This window comes from Sinocyclocheilus rhinocerous, unplaced genomic scaffold (genome assembly GCF_001515625.1).
Source record: "Sinocyclocheilus rhinocerous isolate Xijiao unplaced genomic scaffold, SAMN03320098_v1.1 scaffold2673, whole genome shotgun sequence".
NCBI lineage: Eukaryota > Metazoa > Chordata > Actinopteri > Cypriniformes > Cyprinidae > Sinocyclocheilus > Sinocyclocheilus rhinocerous.
In genome coordinates, this window is record NW_015650727.1 from 77,523 (window position 1) to 92,258 (window position 14,736).

Here is a 14,736-nt window from a genome sequence, read left to right on the forward strand (position 1 = left end):
ATTAATAAACTATGGGCTGTTTATGGGCTGTTGTACTATATGTTTCTTTTGGATTAGCATTTGATATATAAAACAAAACAAAACAAACATTAAAGTGTTTTTAAAGAAACAAAATGGACCCTTTGAAAATTGAATTTATTTTTAACTAATTGATGTATTGGTTAATCAGCTTAATAAACCATTTAATTAGCTATTTAGTTTCAATTGCATGTGTTCTCTTATAATTCTGTGACTTAGACCAATATTAAAATAGTATTCTAAAAACCAGTAACAAGACACAGCCTTTGAAGTTGTGATGGAAAACTGCATGCATTTAAATGAATTTATTAACTGATTTGAATTTAGTTCAATAGCATGTGTCAGGTATTACACCTCAGTGAAGTTGGCACCCCATACAAATGAATAATCATCAAAACTATGATTATTCGTGATATAAAACTATGATTATGATTATTCGTTTGTGCTACGTTTGTGCTGATTTGTGCCGCAAAAACGAACATTTGTGCTGGTTTTATTAAGTTGAAACGGTGAGACCGTCTTTTTATTTTATTTTTTTACTGCGAGTCTAAATCGTTCTAATCCATTGGTGCTCGATTTGTGCCGTTAGAATATTAAACACCTAGGCCTACTCCCCACGAATATTCGTTAATATTAATTAGGTCATATAAATAGCCTAATTCCAGGCGGTCTCCACACCAAATGCCGCGTTTATTTGTGCTCGATTTGTGCCGTGAAAAGAAATCCTGGTTTAATTCTTCTTAAATAGGCCTATTTAAAAGGGGGAAAACAGAAGCACTTAATAAGCCATTATCTATAGGCTATATGTACGTTTTGTATTTGTTATTTCTGAGGACGGGAAATAGATACAATGTAAATTTGAACGGCACAAACCAGCACAAATCGAGCACAAACGAATGGCACCATTTTGGAACGATTTCGATTGCATGGGGTGGAGAGTGACGTCACTGTTTGTAAAAAGTTTATTTGTAGCTATTATATAAAAGAAGCGGTCATAGTTACAGAGTTTCTTTTAACGGCACAAACCAGCACAAATCGAGCACAAACGAACGCCACCGGTATGGAGAGATTTGAAAGGCATGGGGTGGAGAGTGACGTCACTGCCCAGAATTGTTTTTGTTATTTCTATGAAGGGGAAATATATTTGATGTTCATTTTAACAGCACAAACCGGCACAAATCGAGCACAAACGAATGACACCAGTTTTGTGCGATTTAGACGAACTGGGGTGGAGAGTGACATCGCAGCTCCCGAAAATATTTGGTTATATATAAGGAATGAAAATAGATACAGTGTTTGTTTTAAAGGCACAAACGGGCACAAATCGAGCACAAACGAACTGGGCTGGTTTGGAGCGATTTTGGCAACATGGGGTGGAGAGTGACGTCACACGGTCAAAAAAATAATGTTTAATATCTCAAACACCAAACCAGCACAAATCAGCACAAATGTAGCACAAAAGAATGGCATAGTTTTGAAGATTATTTCTTTTTATGGGGTGCCAACTTCACTGAGGTCTGAAACCTATATGAAAGTAAAATCTGAATTGAAATTTTAATTTAGGAATCAGAAACAAGAAACACCTTTTGAAGTTGAAATAGAAGACTGTATTGATTTTAAATTAATTTATTAAAGGTTTGAATGTAAAACTCAGTCAAAACAACTGCAGTATCTTCCTCTAGGGGGCAGTAATACTGGAGACTCTTTGGAAGGCTTCACAAGCGATTCTTGAATGTCAATAGTGTGACTTCTGCATCTCTTTTGACAATGAAAACAACTGGAAAATGTTCTTTAAGAAATCTGTAACAAGACACAGCCTTTGAAGCTGAGATAGAAGATTGTATTTATTTTAAACTAAATTATGTATTGGTTTCATTTTCAATAGTATGTGTTCTATTATAGTTCTGTGACTAAAACCACCATCAAAATGTTCTTCTAGGAACCAGTAACAAGACACAGCCTTTGAAGGTGAGATAAAATGCTATATGTTTACAAAAAGTATGTGTTAATAGGTTTGAATTTGATTCAATAGCGTGTATCCTAATTTTCTTATGAAAGTAAAAGATACATAGAAATGTGATTTTATGAACCAGCAACAAGACACCCTTTGAGGTTGAAATGTCAGACTCTGTGTATTTTCAATTAATTTATTCACATTTCTGAATTTTAAACTGTCAAAAAAACTGCAATGTGTTCTTCCAGGGGGCAGTGTACTGCACATCTTAATAAGCTTTTTCTCAATTTTTACATTTCAATACGTTTTTATTTATTTTTGTCTTTGTTATGTGCATAATATCAACATTGAATTGTTCTTTTAGGAAGAAGTATCAAGACACACACTTAGAAATTTTTTACACTATTTGTCCAAAATACTAGTATGCATATAAGCATTAATGAGTCCCAGTGGTGCTTAGATGGCACACTTTTTCCAGTGGGTCTGTGCATGCTTTTTTTTTTTTGCTAAGCTAATGTTACGCACAACTTCTTGTGCTACGAATGACACACAGTTTGTATTGGTTCTTTACTTACATTTTTAGTTAAAGTGCTAAGGATTGCAAGGCTGAAGATGACACAGCTGGTTTTAAATGCATGATCCTAAAGTGAAGTAATAATGAATTTAAAGGTACTGAATTTAGCCAGATGCTAACACTAATGCAAACATTGCATTATAAAGGAGTTTGTGGTATGTCCCTACTGTAATTCTCAAAAGCATGTTTTTTCATATTGCAGTTCTATTTGGTGCCATGTACTGAAATGACTGACATGTGTGGAAAAACTACACACTTCACATTTAATGCCCTTGTAGGATATCCAAAAATGTTAAATGTTTCATAATTCATATTTAAAAAAGATATCCAGCACTAACAGTCTGAATAACATAAAAACTAAAATGCTGATAAACAGATTTTATTCACAAACACAAGATGAATCAAATAAGCAATTATCCTCAACACAATATGTCAATGAGATAAAAACATATTTCATCAGAACATAGATTGTACTCTATATTTCTAGCATACATTAATGTAAAAATGATCAAGCTTTGAAACAAAAAGGCAATATATAGATATTAACCATGAATATTATTGCATTGTGAATACTATTCACAATGGATATGTAAATATAAACACTCCACAATAATGATGAATATATCTTTGATAACACTTTACATGAAGTCTGTATATATAATGCTTAATATTATTTTTAACACACGTAATTGTATATCTTTACGTAACCAATAAATACATTTTATAACATGACTCTATGGAATACTTCATTCTGGAGTAGTCAAATATTTTTAGATAATGATTACTAAACTATATTTCACCACTGTCCATAACAACATACCAGTACAACTCAACCATCTTAAATCATTAAATTTTTTATTTAATTCTTAAATGTAACTAAATATAATATTAATAAATTAAACAGCTTTAGTTTTAATGCATTAGTATTTAAAGTCTAGTATTTATATATGTAAGGCATATTATAGGGCATAGTAATATTAATACTATTATATATGCAGACTTCAACTAAAGCTTCTTTTACATCTAAACCAAAGCTTACTTTTACAATATCAATCCCAGAGAAAGAAAAAAGAAGAAAAAAAAGCACACTTGTAAAATTCACAACAGTGGTCATAAAAAACAAACCAACAACAACAACAATAAAAAAACAAACAAACAAACAAACAAACAAAAAAAAACAATACTTGGTCCTTTCGCATTAAACACTCTCTATTTTTTTAGAGAGCAGAGGAAGTACTACCAAAAGTCATGTCTCTTTGAAAAGTGCATGCTCATTTTAATCACACAAATGTCCGTATGAGCATTATGAGTCGGAGTTGCATTAATTGAGGAAAGCCGTCATGCCATGGGCTGCAGAGTCAGTCTCCACTGAGTCTAAGGCATCTGTCCTGCTGTGGTTCAGGCTATAGTTGAGGTCGGTTCTTCTAGTAAGGGTATTGCTTTTGTTTCTTCCCTGCGAAACAGGCGAGCCAGGTGCACAGCAACATGGCCGAGGTGGCGCCGGCCCCAGTGCAGTAGTACGCCCAGCCAATCTGACAAGAGCCTGAAGACAAGTCAGAGAGAAAGAGCGCTGATTAATATTATACTGTAAATTCCCATGTCAGTTGAGGTGTAACATAAAGCTTACATAATAAAATTTTGAGAATACATATGTAACTGTTCTCACATAATATTTATTTGCAAAACGACAATCATTTTCTGCAAATCTGTGCCACTTATGGAGGGATTAGGGTGAGCGGATCCACAACAGCTTTGGTGCCTACACTCTATTGTTATAAATCATCATTATTGTTTCACATTCTCATTGGTTTGTTGGCATGTGGGTGATTTCATGTGCAAGAAAAGCTGTCAGCAAATTGCTCACCCAAGCAGAAAAAATGTGCTTTTGCTGCCTGAAAATCACATTGTATTGCCAAACTAACTCAACTAAAAAAAAAGTTGTAGGCTAATGTAACTGTATATTTTCATGTTTTCTCAAGCAAAGCTAATTTTAAAGGTCTGTTGAAAACATAATTTACTTTTTTTTTTTTTTGGCATAGACAAAGTAGGTACACATTATGCATAGCACGCAGCACTCAGCATACCAAGTTCAAGAAGTCACCACTGATTCTTAATATTCCTAAAGTATCCTAATATATTCCTAGGAATTAAAATTCCTAAAGTATAATACAAATTTTAACCAGTAGTCTAGACACAAAACTTTGCTCCTGTTTCCTTGGCACGTGCTGTGTTAAGTGAATTAGTGTTATTTTCGTAGCGTTGACGTACTATTATAGTTTTTATTAACATTTTGAATTAGACTATATTTTTGTTTTCATTTTTTTAATATATGGGTTTTGTTTTTGTAATTATTATTATTATTTTTTATATGCTATATAATTTTTATATTAGGTTATTAGTTTTTTTATTTAGTTTATTTAGTTATTTTTGTACTTGAATTTAATCTGAATGTTTTTGTTTTTTGAACATTAAGTTTAAAAAATATTTCACTTCAGTTAATGTTTATTTTATTTCAAGTAATTTTTTTTTTTTTAAATGGTCCTATTATGCTTTTTCACTATTAGAATTTTAGTCAGTGTGTAGTGTGTATGTTTGGGCATAAAAAAGATCTTCAAATTTACAAATCTCAAAGTCCACTCCAAAGGGAGTTCCCTTTCAGTCGGTCACTCCGAGTCACGTCGGTGACCGACGAATTGGGATCTTGCTTAGAGAGACCAAAACACTTAGAGTGTAAACTAAACGAGCCAATGCACATTGGCATGCGATTATTGCGTCCAGCTGCCGCTGATCACAGCGTGAGCATAATAAGGCAGCCGATGCAACGCAAATAATTCCCGCCTACGGAAATTCGAATGGGTGGGGGTTGGGGAGGGGCGAGGTCGTGGTTAGAACGCTTGGTTGAGTGCTATGGCGAGTGATTCGTGACTTTTCTAAGCTAAGAAGGAGAAGGAGCAGTCTACCCTTCCGTCGCCGCCAGTCCGTGTAGATTTTTGAATGGGATTGATAGGGACGGCAGACGACAGACCGGCGGCGACGTCACGGCGACGTCATGGTAGGAACTATACCTGACGGCGACGTGGCTACGGCGTATGTGAGAAATGTATTAGAATTATGTATGTCTGAACTAGGCACGTCGCCTCACAAGACTCCTGATACATACGTCGTATCAATGTACGTCGCATCACAAGACGCCTGATATATACGTCGTATCAATGTACGTCGCCTTAAAATGCCTGATACATAGCCTATGTTGTGCCCATGTATGTCGCCTTTAAAACCATTTAAATATTTGCGTTAGATGTAGGCTATTGCTTTCACTGTAATTAGTTAACGTATTCCCACAAGGGACAATAGTGTGTGATAATTATATTTCATGTTTTTTTAAAAGAGCATAATAGGACCCCTTTAAATGGTTTTAGTTTTAGTTAACAATATTAACCCTGCCGTGCACCCTGTAGTTTCGATTTCCACCTCACGAGGAAACAGCGTTAACCCTTGTGCGGTCTTTGGTCACTTCTGACCGGATAATTTTAAATTTAGAATTTTAAAAAATCGTAGCTTCACCAGAATGGTACAAAACTTGGTGACTTTTATGGCACTTGGTATGTGAACACAAAAAATATTGAGGGCATGATTCGAAAAATCTAAGTGGTTGTAAAAAAAAATAGTCACACTCATGGTTAAGCTCTGATAAAGCATTCCTGTTAAATTTAGTTACATTTTTATGTAATTTTAATGTTTTGTGTAACAAAATGCTTTCTGTGTTCAGGTTTGAATGTAGTTGTAATAATGCAAAAACCTACGCTTCAAATCAACAATTAAAACAAAAGACATAAACCTTGACACAAAGTAGTGTTTGGGAATGCCTTAATATACATTTAAATCCACAACCTAATAAAAGTAAACAATTATGTATAAAATCAACTAGGGAATTCACAAGCCTCTCTATAGAGTCCTATACAGGAATCTAGTGGTTACACCATGAAATTACATGTTTTTCTTTTTCTTTTGTTTGCTCTCACCAGGAGGTGCTATTCTGCCTTCAAAAACTGGATTTTAAAGGCCTAGTCTCTATTTTAATCTGAAATGCTGCATTAAAGGTGCTGTATGTAGGATTGACACTGAGTGTTTGAACAAAGTATTGCAGTCCAAATTTAAAATATTGGAGGTTTTTTTTCACCCGGCCCCTCCTCTTCAGACTTGACGCACACACAGGTTGCTAGATTGACGACACCAACAGGAACGAGCGTATTTGAAGATGAATGAAATGAAATACGCTGTGTTTTCCGCGAACTGGCAACCCAGGGTGCCGAAATATAATTGGGTAAAATGGCAGTGGGCGGGTTTCACAAACCAAAACAGAGACCGACATTCCGGCCTGGAATGCACATTTTCAAAGGAGAGCACCATGAAATTACAGGGGTTTTCTTTTTTTGCTCTCACCAGGAGGTGCTATTCTGCCTTCAGAAATTGGATTTCAAAGGCCTAGTCTCTATTTTAATCTGAAATACAGCATTAATTAAAAAATAATTTTAAAAAATTAGAAAAACATATTTTTACTATTTTCAATGAGAAAAATTGATCATAATTATTGCATAAATATTAATTAGTACCAACAATTCTCTCAAAATACAAAAGAAAAATGAAAAAATATTATTGAACAAACATATATTAGATTGATTTTACTGAAAAAAAAAAAAAAGTAAATGTAAATTTCAGGTGTCACTTCACTTTTGACCGCGAAGACCATGAGTGTGACTCCCAAATGCACACAAGGGTTAAATTTAAATTTAAGGATTGACCATTGCTCAGTGAAACTGGGACAGGATGTGACAAAATATGATCAATGATACAGGAATAATGATGTCGAAATAAACAGTCAAAGCTATTCTGCCAGCTAGCAACCAACACTAAATAACCAAACAGCCTCTCAAAACTGAATGATTAGACACAGCTCGTTCATAATGGATCTTCAGTTTTGCTTTGTTGCCAAGCTACAAATCTCTTCCTACACAGAGGTCACTGCCAAACCTAAAGGGTTGCTGTTGAAATTTGTATGTCAAAGTTCACCAAACTAGAACTCAACGTAAAATTCGCATAGGGAAATTTATTTGCCACTGGAAGTCCATTCATTGCGCCAGTTCCCATTAAATTGACTAGATTTTGCTCATAAAATGTTGCCTACTTTTTGTTATTGCACCCTTATGATCTATCTTTCATCATTTTTGTCCTCAAATTTGGGTCAGATCATCCATGGTGATCAAAAATTTAATATTTCTGGAATACCATGATTAACAATTTACACCTTTCTGCCATTTTGATCAGATTTCTCTCTACTTTTCCTACAAAGTTAGTACAATCTCCATTAAAATTGTCTCAGTTCATCCAGTCTAAATAAAAAAAAAAAAATAAAAAAAAATAAAAGCCACTGGTTGTATTTTTACAGGCTGAAACAGTTCTCCCTGCCTGATCTGATTAGTATTCATGGGTATTTGTATGTAACATTCACGCATACAATTTTTGTACATTTGGATATATAGTTGAAACGTCCAATATGAAGGTATTGACGTATACTGTAAAGCAGAAAAGCATTGATGCATTCAGTTTTAGAAACATACATTGCTTTATAAATCCTTTATATTAAAGGGGTGGTTCACTGGGTTTTTTCTAGGCTTGATTGTGTTTATGGGGTGCAGTCTAACATGTGTTAATGCTTAGTTTAAAAAAAACCACATTATTTTTACCTTTATTCCACACAGCTCTGTCCCTTCTTTGAGAAACGGGCTGATCTTTTCCTGTTTTTTATGAAGCCCCGCCCTCAGATATAGGCGATGGGCTATGATTGGTTAGCTAGCCCAGTGTGTTGTGATTGGCTAAACCGCCTCTAGTGCGTGTCTAAACGTCCCACCCCTCACCTCAGCGGCATGTGCTCCGGTTGTATTGTAAACAATGGCATCGTTAATATCCTTTAACATTTTTACATAGATTAAATGTATTTGTATAGTTCATTTTGTAGCTAGTAGTATAGGATTTAGTAGTATTAGTATTAGTAGTACCTAATGTTTTGTTGTAATCTCAGTTAATGTTCACAGAAAAATACGGAACAATCAATGACACTAATTCACCTAAAGGTGGAAAAGAGAAACTTGATACTTTTAGCATCACAATATAAAGTTGTTAGCATTCATGCCAAAGCAGTGTTGCCAAGTCCGCGGTTTTCCAGTGGAATTGGGCTACTAACACTGTTTCCGCAGGTTGTTTTTCATGTCCGTGGGTTTAAGCGACCACAAGAACGTGATATTTAGCCCCTAAAATATGATTCTTACCTGGGGAACCCCGCCATAAAACGTGTATTTTACCCCCTGGAATGCGATTTTTACCGGAGGACCCCCCTCAAAACGCGATTGGGCTAGTTTTGAATAGCAATTGGGTGGGTTTTGTTGTGAAAACCTGGCAACCTACTTTAACACTGTTGCCGCTGGTTGTTTTTCATGTCCGCAGGTTGAAACGACCCTAAAAACCATGATATTTAACCCCTGAAATGCGAATTTTACAAGGGAACCCCACCAAAAACGTGTATCCCCCCTCCCGGAACAGGATATTTGCTGGAGGACCCCCCTCAAAACGCGATTGGGCTAGTTTTGAGTAGCAATTGGGCGGGTTGTGAAAACCTGGCAACCCTGGACAGCACACACAAACACGAACACATGCTGAATTGAGTGCTGTGCCTGCCTGTGATGAGGAGATTGTGAATAAAAAAATGAATTTTGAATAGCAATTGGGTGGGTTTTGTTGTGAAAACCTGGCAACCTTGTGCCAAAGACAAATGAACATTATATCTTCTAAAATCAGTGAAGTGTTGAATATTTTATAAGTACAAATAAAGCTGCTAATTAAAGGCAGAAAAACAGCGGCATCATAATGATGATTAAGTACTTAAATAGAGAATCACAAAATTGGTGTGTGCTGTGCTGTTAAGTTCAAGGGCATTCATGCTAAACATAGTATAAGACTGAAGGGAATTAAACAGACTCATGCTGCTTAGTGGATCAGCAGGCTATTCAAATTACAAATTACATCATCAGAAATGATGAGGTTTTATAACTTGAAAGAAAGAAAGACAGAAAGAGGGACCTTGAGACTTTTACAGGTATATGTCAAAGGAACAAAACCCCTTGATGTCTCATTTAAAGGTGAGAGACAAAACTTGTGTGACATTTGTTTGCTCCACTATTGCAGCAAACATTTCAAAAATTTTGTTGCATTTGTCCTTAGCTTTCAAATGATGTGCGACCTTTAAAATAGCAAAACTCCTCATTGTGAGAGCAGACAACCTCAGGAAATAGAAATATTCTCAATTCCTCCCAAATCTTTTGAGACATACCCACTTGAGGTTACACTATAATGATCTTACTTTGAAATCGTGCAGATGTTTTCACTCTAAATAGCTGTTTGAAATAGTAACGATACTGTTTTTTATTATGAAATATGTTGACAAACAGCCGAAGTCTGGAATTTGCCTGATGTGAATACAGTATGTCATTTTTATTAGAGTACTTTGGGCACTGAATGCAAAACAACCTCTAGGACAGTCTGAGTACTTTGTCTGGATCACATTAGACTTCTGAAGCAACGGTCATTTACATTCTATCCTTCTATTTTCATAGTGATTCATATTTTATGGTGCAACAGTTAGTGGTATTTGCTAAGGCAAGAAATGTATTACTATTGCTCATACTTAGTACTACTGGTTTAAATGTGAATTGGTGCCATTGCTGCTCTATGCAGTCAGATGAACGATTTTCACCTGGTGTACAATAAAACAGGAGGTATGCTGCAGAATTTAAATTTTTGGGTGAAAAAAAGTGTGATTAATTGTATTAAATGTGACTTGTAGAGCCCTTCAAATCTTAAAAGTATACATTTAATAAAAAACGCTACATGTAGATATAACAATAAAAACAGTCACGTAAGAGACTGTTATGACTGTTTCTTACCACACTTTAAGTCATTATGTTTTATGTATGTAACTGTTTTATTATGTAACCAGTGGTGTAGTGGTCCCTTAAGAAATGGGTATACTCTTAATTTATGCTCCCATTTTTTTTTAAAGTGGCCCCTGTGTTATAAACAGTGACATGTAAAACTAGTCTTGCATATTTAATTCACCCAAAAATGGACCAGTAGTATTTGCACACTGTCACTTAACTTCGGCTGCATGAATTCATGGAGAAAGGATCATTATGAAATAAATATTAGTCACAGAAGAGGTGCTGATTTTGTAATAAATAATTCAAATAAATAAATAAATAAATAGACTGCAGCAATTAACGTTATGTCAGAACCTCTATTAAAATACATGCTATTTTGTTTAGTTGTCTGTTCAGAATCGTGGGAGAATCATGATCTCTATTTGAAACAAAAAAAATATGATTCTTAATTTATCCAGAATTTTACAGCCCTACTCCTATGTGTGACTGACTGTTTCTCCCATGACATACAGTGGCGGGCAAATGGTCATTTCGAGCCCTGACTTAGGGGCGTATAGCCATCATTTTAGAAGTGAGGGCGATAGCAATGTCCCTTTTTATATTACTTATATTACTTTTTTTTTGTCTAATTTTGACAGTTTTTATTATTATTATTATTATTATTGTCCTATCTCTCACTTTTAATTGGCTGAGAAATCAAATACACTGCTGCACAATAACCAATCATTTGTATTCTATAATATTTTTCCTATATTTTCTTTATGACAATTTTATGACTTGTTTATATACTTCAAACACTACTTCCATTTTTATCACAGAATAAGGAAGAATATATATTTTATAGATTCTATAGCCAACTGTAATAAATGCTATGTCAATTAACACTGCATTATTCAACCGGCATAAAGTTGGTTTGACAATGAACGTTCGATATTCGCATTAGGGACCATCTCTAAAGTTACGTACGACATATTGATATTTACATTTCTAACTTCAACAGCATTTGACGAGAATGACTTACATTCATAAAACCAACTGTAAAGTGTTCTTCTAGGTGTCAGCTATAATGCACACTTTTTAGATTTTTGATATTTTTTAAAATAAACGTTCAAATCAACTTAAATATTGCTTTGTATTTCATACTGCAAATGGGCTCATACACAAAATATGCAATAATTTAAAGCTCAATAACATTTGAAGAGAATAATTTACAGTCATAAAATCAACTGCAAACTGTTCATCTAGGTGTCAGCTGTAATGCACACCTTTTAGATTAAAAAAAAAAAATTTATTAAAATAAACTGTAAAATCATATGAAAATATTGCTTTGTATTTCTCTACTGTAAATGGACTCATACACAAAATATGGCATAATTTAAGGCTCAATAACATGTGAAGAGAAGCTCAATAACATTTGAAGAGAATAATTTACAGTCATAAAATCAACTGCAAACTGTTCATCTAGGTGTCAGCTGTAATGCACACCTTTTAGATTAAAAAAAATTTTTTTATTAAAATAAACTGTAAAATCATATGAAAATATTGCTTTGTATTTCTCTACTGTAAATGGACTCATACACAAAATATGGCATAATTTAAAGCTCAATAACATGTGAAGAGAATAATTTTAACCTAAATTAAAATATAAATATAAATTAAAAACCTAAATTAAATATAAACCTAAAATAAATTTTTGATTTTTAAACATTTTTAAACATTTTAGACACCTTTTAGATTTTTGATATTATTAAAATTAACTGTCAAATCATATGACAACTTTACAGTTGGTTTTATGACTGTAAATTATTCTCTTCAAATGTTATTGAGCATTAAATTAGGCCATTGTCAGGATTATGGACCTGTTTTGTTGTGTTTTCCCTCCCTATGTGCTCCGTGACCCAGTTTCTCCCTCTCGTTGATTGTGCATTTGATTCTGGTGTGTCTTGTTTCTAGTCCTAATCACTCCATTTATTTTAGTTCCAGTCTGTGCGTTCCTCCTTTGTCTGGTCTACTATGTTGTGTTCGAGTGTCTTCTCCCGTTCCCTGTGTGGATATACCCTGTGTCTTTAGATTTATTAAAGACTGTTTCGATTATCCACGTCTCCGTCGTTCCTCTCTGACACAGACCGTGACAGAAGACCAGACCAACAAACAGTATTACTGCGTGTTCCCCCTCCGTTTTGTTTATACGTTTTATTCAGTGTTTTTTGTTTCCGTTGTTCCCCATGGATCCCCTTGCCCGCCCTGAATACCTCCTCCTCCTGCTAGAGCAGGGGGAGAGATCGCTCGAGGGCCATACCAGACTGTTCCTGGTCCTCGCAAGTCTCGAGAAACGGATCTCCGTTCCCCGTCTGTTCTCAGGAGAATCTCGCCAGTTCCACTCCGACCCAGTGCCCAGCCCACCATCTTCCAGTTGTGCAGAGTGCACGCCCGAGCCCACCGATGACGGAGAGCCCGAGCCCGCTGCGATCGACGAGCCATTGCCGCACGGAGCGACAACGCTGAGGATCGCCCGACAGACCCGGTGCGAGAGCCGGCAACCACAATGGAGAAAGCCGTGGCCAGTGAGATCGCGGAGTGGAGCTCCGCCCACTGCAACATGGCTGAGGGTGAGCTGTCTATGGATCTGGGTAAAGGAAAAGCGGAAAGAGACCTAATAGACTGGGATGCTGACCTGGACCCTCTCCTCCCTCCCTCTTCGAAGCCCTCTGTCACCCCTGTTCCCACGTCCAGCCCAGAGAGGGGTGCAGTTTCCAAGTCCTGTCAAGAGAGGGTTTCTGTTGCCAAGTGCAGCCCCGAGAGCCTGGAGGCTCACAAATGCCCGCCCTCCCGCCAGCTCCTGCTTCCTCCTCCGCTGTCGTCTGGCAGCCTCTCTTCTCACCCTCAGCCCACCATCTGTGCGGTGGGCTCACTGTGGGTCTGCCAGTCTCCATCGGCGTCGTGGCTGGAGGATCCTCTGTCTCCGCCTCGGCCCGACGACCCAGCGGCTCCACCATGGCTGCTAGCTCCCTCCTCTCCACCGTGGCCCGGCAGTCCACTGGCTCCGCCGGGCTCCCTCATCCCTCTGGCTCCGCCTTGGTCTGCCGTCGACCATCCTGTGCCTCGGGACTCCACTCCTCCGGCTGCGCTTTGTCCCATCGGCTCCGTCAGGCCCCTCCATCCCTTCGGCTCCACCTGGGTCCTCTGTTGCTCCGGCTCCACCGCGGCCTTCCGGATGCTCCTCGTCACCCTGGCTCATCGGCTCTCCGTCTCCGCCTCGGGCTCCTCCGCCGCCGTTGGTCGGCCCGCTGGAGTCATCAGCCCTTCCTCCTCCATGGCTCCTCCCTCTGTCAGCTCCACCTTGGGTCGTTGTCATGGCTGTGGCCTGGATCCAGCTTGGCTCCTCCTGCTCCAAGCCCCTCCTGTCTCTGTCTGGTTTAGACTGGTAAAGACTGTTTCGATTATCCATGTCTCCATCGTTCCTCACCGACACAGACCGTGACAGCCATCTTTTGTGTATGAGCCCATTTACAATAGAGAAAAATAGCAATTTTACAGATTATTTGACAGTTGATTTTAATATCAAAAATCTAAAAGGTGTGCATTATAGCTGACACCTAGAAGAACACTTTACAGTTGGTTTTATGACAGTAAATTATTCTCTTCAAATGTTATTGAGCTTTAAATTATGCCATCTTTTATGCATGAGCCCAATTACAGTAGTGAAAAATAGCAATTTTACAGATCATTTGACAGTTGATTTTAATATCAACAATCTAAAAGGTTTGCATTATAGCTGACAGTGTTAGTTAGTGTTAGTAAAAAAAAAAAAAGAAAACGTCTCGGTTACGTATGTAACCCTCGTTCACTGAAGGAGGGAACAGAGACGTCACGTCGTGACCGACGAATTGGGATCTCGCTTCGAGAGACCAATCTACTTCGAGTGTAACTAAATGAGCCAATGCACATTGGCATGCAATTATTGCATCCAGCTGCCACTGATCAGACCGTGAGCATAAAAAGGCAGCCGGTGCAATGCATACCAGGTTTTCGCTGAGGAGCCGAGCCGGTGACCCGGCCGCTCAGCGGTGGTACAGCAGCCGTGGCGACGGAACGTGACGTCTCCGTTCCCTCCTTCAGGGAACACGGGTTACATACGTAACCGAGACGTTCCCTTTCAGTCGGTCACTACGAGTCACGTCGTGACCAACGAATTGGGA